Raw genomic sequence first — 7,952 nt, 5'->3', positions numbered from 1 at the left:
CCCCTTTGTCCGCAGCCTCTCCAACACAGATCAGAAGCCAAGGGGTAGATTTGCTTTAGTCTCACTGGAGTCAGGTACCAATGATACAGAATCTTATAAATATTTTCCTTCGTTGTGGTACATATGGAAGTTCCTGACGCCGTGTCCCAGATGTCTTCCCAGTCCTCTCTGTCTATAACTGTGTTCAATTCCGCTGCCCATTTGAGCATGTATTCATGTGCGGGGGGACCTGCTGGTATCTCCATTCCAGCGTAAATTTTTGTTATTAGACCTTTTTGATGAGTGGCGACTTGGCACACTATGAATAAAAATAAAATGTAAGCCGCTTCATTACCTTAGCAGCTACCCGCTAAGGTAATGATTTTTTATTTGGAGGGGGGGGGGGGGGGGTTGATACTAGTGTGGGGGAGCAGGGGGTCTTCCGAGCTAAACAAAGTTTATTTCAGCCTTGGAGACCCACTACTTCCCGAGATACAGGCCCTGTTATGGGGTGAGAAGGTGAAAGAACAGTGCGCAACTATTAAGCAATTCACAAACGTGAAGTGATACAGTGATAAAATATATATAAATAAATATTACGTGACCTTAGTAGAGGGGATAGGGTTAAAGAGTTATCCGTGCAAGAAACCTTCTGGATACATAAACTGAGTACTTTGCATCCGGGGGGTTTAAATGAGGACATCGATATTTGGTCCCTCTATTGATTGTCCTCTATGACTTAATGTGGTTCGATTTGATTTCTCTTCATTTCCTTTAATTGATACAATATTAACTAATTTATATACAGTATTTTTTTTAATGGTTTTAAACAGTTTATGTCATCTGATATTCCAATGTCCATTTTTAATGGTTTCGTGCTTCTTCTTGGAGATTTGTTATTGACAACTCTCTTTAGGTCTAGTTGATTCTGGGTGTGTTATTCTATTGTATTTTATTACACATTATATATTATATATTGCTTTGAATTATTTTAATGAGAATGTACTAATACCTCTTTCTTTATTTTAGAGTCGTCTTTCTTTCTTTCTTTCTTTCTTTCTTTCTTTCTTTCTTTCTTATTTTGTGTTATTGTAATGTTGTTGATGCTAATAAAGCTTGATGTGTTGTGAGGTTGCTAATATCAACTGCATATTGATGTGTACCGGGTGATTGACTCCTCCCCGCCGCCATCCTATTGGCTGGAGCGTCTGTTTGACGGGCCAATGGGGCGCCGGCGTGGGGTATTTCAATGCCTGCATTCTGACCATTCAGTATTCCCTGATGAAGAAACCTTTACGGTTTCGAAACGCGTTGGATAGTGTAATAGTGTTCTGCCTTAATATTTTGCCCTAATACTGTGGGCTGATTCGGCCACCAGAGGAGGATTGCGACGCGATTTTCGGTGCAACCCTCCAGTGACGTCACCAACCCGGAAGTGCCGGAACGGAGGACAGCAAGAGGAATCCAGCCATCGCGGAGTTCCGCTTGAAACGGCCGTTCTCACGTGAGCTGCGGGTGTGCTGGACTCTGTTCATATGCGAGTGGGGACTCTAAAGACTCTTTACCTACCCATCCGGAACCAGGATATCACGGAACAGCTTCCAATACCTTTGATGACATCTGATCCGGCTTTCCATGTGGTGTATGGGTAACTAATCCCTGTTATGAGGTGCCGGTATCCCTCTGCATTGTTTTGATTCGATCCCACAGGATTTTAACATGGTGGGTGTACCGGCACCCCATAACGGGGCCTGTAACTCGGGACGTAGGGGTTCCCCGGACCTTAAATCAACTTTGTTCAGCTAAGGAGACCCCATGCTACAAAACTGTTATTTTAGAATTTTAAGAAAACCCCCGCGATCGCCTGTGAGAGGCGCGCAGTTAGAGGGACTGATTCAGACTCTCTTTCTGCGCGTCTATTACACAAAGGCAGACGCCGGTAGCATTCACACAGCAGGGGTCCCTGCTTTGGGAAGCTAATGCGTCGCGGTCATTTCATTAAACACAGCAAGCTTTGTCCCCGTTGTGATCACTGTTTCCCGCACTAATTGCAGCGTGAAGTGTTCGAATAACGGCCGCTGCATCAGTATCTGGCACTCCTAAGCCCCCTCTTGATCTTGATGACATAAGTACTGACCTAGCGACCCTGGGCCTCCTGCCCTGCCAAATAAATTTGAACAGTCTATTTTGAATGTTTTTCAATTCAGGACCTGGCACACGGATCGGGAGTGTCTGGAAAAAATATAACAATCTGGGGAGTATATTCATGAAAAAGAACGCTGTGACGTTCGAAACGCGTTGGATGGGTCTTTGTCACATTAAAATGCCCTTTTAATTTATTTTTGATTCTGGGTCCTTCCTGCTCCGTTTTTGCTTGTGTGCTTTGTCCTCTATTCACTCCCGATCCATGAGATCTGGTAGTCTTCCCATTTGTCCAGATCTTTTTTAATTTTCCCGAAGAGAGTCGGGTAATTGTGTCTGTACAATGAGTGATAGTTTCCGGATACATTCACTTCCAGATATTTAATGTATGAGGAACTCCACCTATAATTGAAATTTTATTTAAGTTGTTTTACTTTGGCTCTGGTAAATTTATACTCAGGGCTTCGGATGTATCATTATTAATTTTGTATCCTGATATTTTGCCAAATTCTAACAGTTCTTTATGCAGATTGGGAAGAGAGGTCTGAGGTTGTGTTAGGGTTAGAATAATGTCGTCGGCAAATAAGGAAAGGGGGAGGGAGGAGGGGGAGAGGAGGGGGAGGGGGGGAGACCACAACAACAGTATAGCGGGTTACACTTCAATATTTCGGAGGCATAGTTAGTAGTTAGTGGTGGGGGGGACCGGGTTGGAGGGGGGAGGGATGGGGAGGCAGTAGGAAGAAGGGAGGGAGGGGGTGGGATGAGGGGGTAGGAGGAAGGAGGGGGAGGGGGAGAGGGGGGGAGTGAGAGGGAGGGGGAGGAGGGGGAGTGAGATGGAGGGGGGGGGAGTAATAGGGGGGAGGAAGGAGGGGGGAGGAGGGGGAGTGAGAGGGAGGGGGGGAGTAATAGGGGGGAAGGGAGGAGGGGGAGGGGAAGGTGGGGAGACCACAACAACAGTATAGCAGGTTACACTTCAATATTTTGGCAGCATAGTTAGTAGTTAGTGGTGGGGGGGGCTGGGTTGTAGGGATGGGGAGGTGGTAGGAAGAAGGGGGGGTAGGAGGAAGGTGGGGGAATGGGGGGGGAGGGGAGGAGAGGGGTGAATGGCATGGGGGAGGGGAGGATAGGGGTGGATGGGGGGGAGGGTGGGGGAGGGGAGGAGAGAGGGGGGAGGAGAGGGGGGTGGGGGGGAGGGGAGGCATGTAGCAGGAGGTGATTTCTAACCTACTTCTGAAAAACTTATATACTTGCATATAGTTAAGTTGCATTTGACAGCATTGATAGTTCCTGTTGCGCGGCCCCTGTCTTAGTTGAACTTGGGGGGGGGGACCGGAGGGATACGAGCAGAGAAGGCAGAGAGGGCAGGGGTGGATGAAGGGGCTGCGAGGGGGACTCGAGGTGGGGCAGGAAAGAGGGCCACTGCGGGGGGGGGGGGGGCATGCGTCAATAATTGCAAATAGGGTGAAACAGCAGGTTTAATTCAACAGTTAAACTAAGAGCCAGCAAGCACGCCGGGATCAGTGTTGTAAGGCAGTAGACTAGAGCCTGGGCCATGCAGGATGTGAAATCCCAGTGGTTGCTGGCAGAGTGCTAGGAGTTGGGGAAGAAGACATAGACCTCAGCTCCAGCCCGGGCATCTCTCTCTGTCGGGCCAAATGAGCTGAAGGGGCCATGTATTGCGTGGATCCTTAGCGTCGGCAGCTATTCATCTTTTTCTCCTTCGCGGATGACCACATGGGATGGTTTTAGGGTCCACGTAGTTGCTGAAGCTTCTCCAGGGTGGGTCGGGAAGGTCGATGTCCCACTCTTGGCGTCTCAGCTGATCTCCTGCTCGGCTCATCCTGGCTCTTCATGTGAGAACTGTTGCCAACAGGGCCGAACTGCAATGGGCACTTTGGGGGTTACTTAATCTCTGAGTGTGCTGGTCACTTGTGGCTTGGTTAGAAGCTTCCTCTGAAGCACGGCTCCTGGGGTCTGCACTGTCGTCATTCCAGGAGGGTGGGGGGGGACAAGCCGAGCGAATTGGTACATTTTGGTGGGTCATCTTAGGGTAAGGAATTTACCGTGCCTGCTGGCAATCAGCTTAAACGGAAATCCCCAGCGATACCTGACTCCCTCTTCACGGAGGAGAGTAGTCAGGGTCCAGAGCTCCCGGCGATGGGCAATTGTGACTTTAGACAAATCTTTGAATATTTGTAAGGACTCATTCTTGAATTTTATGCTGTCCTTCTCGCGGCAGGCTCCTATTAGTTTCTCCTTTGTGGAATAACTGTGGAGGTGGATGATTACATCCCTCCTGCGGCGGGGGTCATCAGATTTAGGGCTTAGGGCGCGGTGAGCCCGGTCGATTTCTGCGTCCCTTTCGTCCAGGTCCCCGCAGATTGAGTTGAACAGCTTCTTGAGGTATGGGCGGAGGAGTTCAGGGAGGACCGATTCAGGGATGTTTCGGATTCTCAAATTCTGTCGTCGGTCCCTGTTTTCCTGATCCTCCAGCCCATCTTTCAGGTAGGAGACTTCTTCACCCAGCCGGATGATTTCTTCTTCTGCCTCCAGTTGATGGTGTAGGGCCTCTCCCAGCTTAGTCTCAAGTTTGGAGGTTCTCTCCGTCAGGCCTGTAATCTCGTGCTTCAACTCTGTCACTGAACTCCTAAGGTCTGCATGCAGGGAGGCATGTAGCTTGTCGTGCATGGAGGCGAAGAGCTCCTCCATATATTCTCGGGTGATTCCTCTTTCTGGCTCCGGGCTGTTCTTTGATTGGCCACTTTTGCTTCCTGGAGATGCGGGCCGCGTGGGCTGATGCCATCTTTATTTTCTCCAGCCGTCTCCATGCTTCGCTGGGACGGAGTGAAGTACTTCGTAACCCCTTGGGTTTGTTGTTGCCTTTTTGTTCTGTTGGACATTGCTGATTGTTTGGCAGTCTTACACAAAAGGGGTATTGAAGAACTGCTCACCTAATTAACCAATGGTCCTTAAAAAGTAGGTGCAAGGGGTGGGTTATAATGCGAACAGGATTTGAACAGAGAAGTTCAAGAAGTACCCCTATAACTGCACTCTAAACTGTATGTAAATGTTTCAGAAGTAGTAGGGTAAAATATCCCCCATACCAGAAACTAAAAGGCGAAAGCGGCGCAAAAAATAAAAAAGTTTTATTACATAATTCAATAATAGACACTCAAATAGATAAAAATGGGTATGAACTGGACCCCTAAAAGGAGCGAATGGAGTCCTAATGGAGGTGCTTATAGTACTATTAAACCTTTTAATTGCAGGGTGCACCCCATAGGCTCCTGCAAACTTAGGGACACATATAGCCACTGAGTCTGGGTATATAGGAGTGGTATTCCTACTGGTGTATATACTCCTAGAACTGTGTTGCAATAACCAGGGTGTGGACCCTATAGCGTGTGTAGCTGGAGTACTGCAGTCTGTGTGATTGGCTGGGAATGGGTAAGTGACAGAGTATTCCTAGGTTGGTAAATATCAGCACTATGTGCTACGTGTAGGGTAAACCAAGGATATATATACTGTGGATAATGCAGTCCTATATGCGACAGTATAATCACAGACCCCAAGAGGGTAATGGCTTATCCGTCTCGCAATTCACACCTCTGCCAAGTTAGCTCACAAAGCTAGAAACTCCTTAAACACAGATGGCTGCCGTTACAGCCGCAACAAAGCCCGTGGTTGGCGAATTGCCAAAGCCCACAAGGAGGGAGGTATAATAAGTCCCAGCTTCAGGGAGCTGAAAACCGGCTAGCCTATACCAGGAGAATAAAGGAATACAACCCGTTTCAGATGGCTGAGAGTGTCTTTGCAGTCGCTCCTACAGTGACGTCGCCGTCATGACGTCAGCAAACACCCGACACGTGTTTCGCGCGGATGACGCGCTTCATCAGGGGGAGGAGTCTGCCCTTCCGTCTAGGTGACTGGTATATATAGGGGGATCTGTGTTCCTATTGGTCCCTATTATAATTGGTAATATTAGCATTGAAACATAGCGTAAATGACCCTGTCAGACCGGGTTAAGTCAAAAAACGAATCGTTCAGGACTTCTAATATTCGTAACTTTAGTAAAGGTTTGCACATTCAGTGTACTGTGTGTTATCCTTATGCACAGGTGTCCTGATACTGTGGTGCACTCATTGTGGTAAGTGCAGTACCAGATAACTTTATGTGGCTGGTGGGAGACTCAAAAAGGTAGGTAAGAGGACTTGTGTAATGATAAGGCTATCTCATTTATCAAGTGTAAATAGGGTAAGTAAACAGTGGCATATGGGTATAGCCCTCTATAGTACATACTGGCGTATAGATGTATATATCTCACTAACGTGGGAGTGAGGACTACATAAATATACTGAATGCCATTGTAAACGTAGGTTACTCTTGCAAAAGGTAGATAAACGCGTACAGTAGTAGAGGTGTAGGAGTGTGCACCCACTTAGGTGATCCGCCCCTAAGGTCAATACGGATCTAGACTTTCTTTACATGCTGTATACCATGATCCCAAAAAGATGTCTCATTATTCAACTATATGTTAAGTAAAGCAATGGCATAGATGTATATAAATGTAGCTCACTATACTAGCATGTAGGTGTATATACGTATTGACTTTCTATCGTGGGGGTGAGGGCTACATTGATGAACTGGATGCCATAATAGTGGTGTCTCTTGAAAAGGTAAGTAAGCAAGGGGATGTGTAGTGTCCTTGCTTAACATTAACACTAGCGTAGAAATGAGGAATACATGAAACCCTCGTTAAGTCCCGAGGGGGCCTGTGTCTGAAGGAGATAAATCCATCGACATTCATGTTGGAGGAGGATTTTATCCCAGTCGCCTCCTCTCGGTCTTGGAGGAACATGTTCAATTGCAGAGAACATCATTGTTTTGGGGTTACCCTGATGATGCTCGGCAACGTGTCTAGCAATGGGGGTATCCGTAAGATTCCTTACGTTACCCAGGTGTTCTAATACCCGTACTTTGAAGGGTCTGTGGGTCTTCCCCACATACCTCTTTCCACAGCTACATGTCATGAGATATATAACACCACTGGTATCACAATTCATAAAGTCATTGATCTGGTAAGATGTTGTGCAGTTGTTATTTGTATATGATTTAATGTTCTGCATGTAGGGACAGGCCTTGCATCTCGTACACTTATAAAAACCTTTTGGTTTCTCTCCTAACCATGTTTTTTTAGGGATCGTTTGAAAATGGCTGCGTACGAGCCGATCCTTGACGTTTCTGCTGCGCCTACAGCCCATGCTTGGTCTTCCTGGTAGTATCTTCTTCAGATCTGCGTCTTCCAGAAGGATATGCCAGAACCGATTAAAGATGTTTCTAACTTCCTGCCATTGGCTGCTGTATTTGCCAATAAAGCGTATGGTATTGTCCTCATTTAGCCTTTGTCTTTGTACAAGAAGTTAATTAGGTGAGCAGTTCTTCAATACCCCTTTTGTATACGAGTATGAGATAGCTATTGTCTCATTCCATTTGGAATTGGCTCCCACTTTCCTGAGTACCACTTATATTTACACAACAGTTTGTTTTAGGTTGCCCAATTTACCATGACGGGCTTCCTTGATAATGCACAGGATTTTGAGATTTGGACCACTGAGGCTCTCAATGTCTTTTCTTCCAACCCAGTTCCCAATACAGATCAAACCACATCTAATATTAAAACATATTTTTCTGATTTAGAACGAACACACATACAACAGGCCAAAATCTGGTGGGAGGTGACTAGTCTAGACAATTATCTTAAGAGCAATCTGGTTCCTAGAGGACTTAGGGCTAGACTATCACCATCCCACCAGATAACAGATGTAAATTTT

At 46.6% G+C, this 7,952-nt stretch overlaps 1 long non-coding RNA gene across 1 annotated transcript in view; it reads left to right on the top strand.

Moving 5' to 3' along the window:
* LOC142487073 (uncharacterized) overlaps positions 1-7,511 on the top strand; it is a 62,045-nt gene extending 54,534 nt beyond the window's left edge. The window contains exon 2 of the long non-coding RNA XR_012799129.1: positions 7,319-7,511. This is a non-coding gene — a long non-coding RNA (uncharacterized LOC142487073). The remainder of the gene's footprint in view (positions 1-7,318) is intronic.
* The last annotated feature ends 441 nt before the right edge of the window (positions 7,512-7,952 follow it).

This window comes from Ascaphus truei, chromosome 2 (genome assembly GCF_040206685.1).
Source record: "Ascaphus truei isolate aAscTru1 chromosome 2, aAscTru1.hap1, whole genome shotgun sequence".
Lineage (NCBI taxonomy): Eukaryota > Metazoa > Chordata > Amphibia > Anura > Ascaphidae > Ascaphus > Ascaphus truei.
This window is presented reverse-complemented; position numbering and strand designations above follow the sequence as displayed.